The sequence below is a fragment of the Gobio gobio genome, assembly GCF_949357685.1.
Source record: "Gobio gobio genome assembly, chromosome: 6".
Classification (NCBI taxonomy): Eukaryota; Metazoa; Chordata; class Actinopteri; order Cypriniformes; family Gobionidae; genus Gobio; species Gobio gobio.
Genome location: NC_137102.1, coordinates 61040623 through 61041656, shown reverse-complemented (window position 1 = coordinate 61041656; position 1034 = coordinate 61040623). Strand labels below are relative to the sequence as shown.

Below are 1034 nucleotides of genomic sequence, written 5' to 3'. Positions count from 1 at the left end.
ACTTTTGTTTGTTTCGTGTGACAGGACTTTTGTTTTGTTTTGCGTGTCAGGACTTTTGTTTTGTTTCGTGTGTCAGGACTTTTGTTTTGTTTTGAGTGTCAGGACTTTTGTTTTGTTTTGCGTGACAGGACTTTTGTTTTGTTTTGCGTGACAGGACTTTTGTTTTGTTTTGCGTGACAGGACTTTTGTTTTGTTTTGCGTGACAGGACTTTTGTTTGGTTTTACGTGACAGGACTTTTGTTTGTTTCGTGTGACAGGACTTTTGTTTTGTTTTGAGTGACAGGACTTTTGTTTTGCATGAGAGGACTTTTGTTTTGTTTTGCGTGACAGGACTTTTGTTTGGTTTTACGTGTCAGGACTTTTGTTTGTTTCGTGTGACAGGACTTTTGTTTTGTTTTGAGTGACAGGACTTTTGTTTTGTTTTGAGTGAGAGGACTTTTGTTTTGTTTTGAGTGACAGGACTTTTGTTTTGTTTTGCGTGACAGGACTTTTGTTTTGTTTTGCGTGACAGGACTTTTGTTTTGTTTTGCGTGACAGGACTTTTGTTTTGTTTTGCGTGACAGGACTTTTGTTTTGCATGAGAGGACTTTTGTTTTGTTTTGCGTGACAGGACTTTTGTTTGGTTTTACGTGTCAGGACTTTTGTTTGTTTCGTGTGACAGGACTTTTGTTTTGTTTTGAGTGACAGGACTTTTGTTTTGTTTTGCGTGACAGGACTTTTGTTTTGTTTTGAGTGACAGGACTTTTGTTTTGTTTTGCGTGACAGGACTTTTGTTTTGTTTTGCGTGACAGGACTTTTGTTTTGTTTTGCGTGACAGGACTTTTGTTTTGTTTTGCGTGACAGGACTTTTGTTTGCGAGGCGGCTGCTGTGCGTGCCAGCACGTCGCTTGACGTCATCACGCCGCGTCGCATGTATCCGTACACATGTGAGCTGAAGAACAGCAACACTGGTAAGCTCTTAATTATGATATATTTATGAGTTATGAGTTAATCACATGTTTCTGCTGGATTATCAGCGCTACAGTTGATCGCGC

The 1034-nt window shown here is 39.6% G+C and overlaps 1 protein-coding gene across 1 annotated transcript in view; it reads left to right on the top strand.

The window, feature by feature from the left end:
• Positions 1-895: 895 nt before the first annotated feature.
• The window catches only part of nop9 (NOP9 nucleolar protein), a 29712-nt gene continuing 29573 nt past the window's right edge, over positions 896-1034 (top strand). The window contains exon 1 of the mRNA XM_079820560.1: positions 896-950. The gene's annotated coding sequence lies outside the window, so the exon portion shown is untranslated. The remainder of the gene's footprint in view (positions 951-1034) is intronic.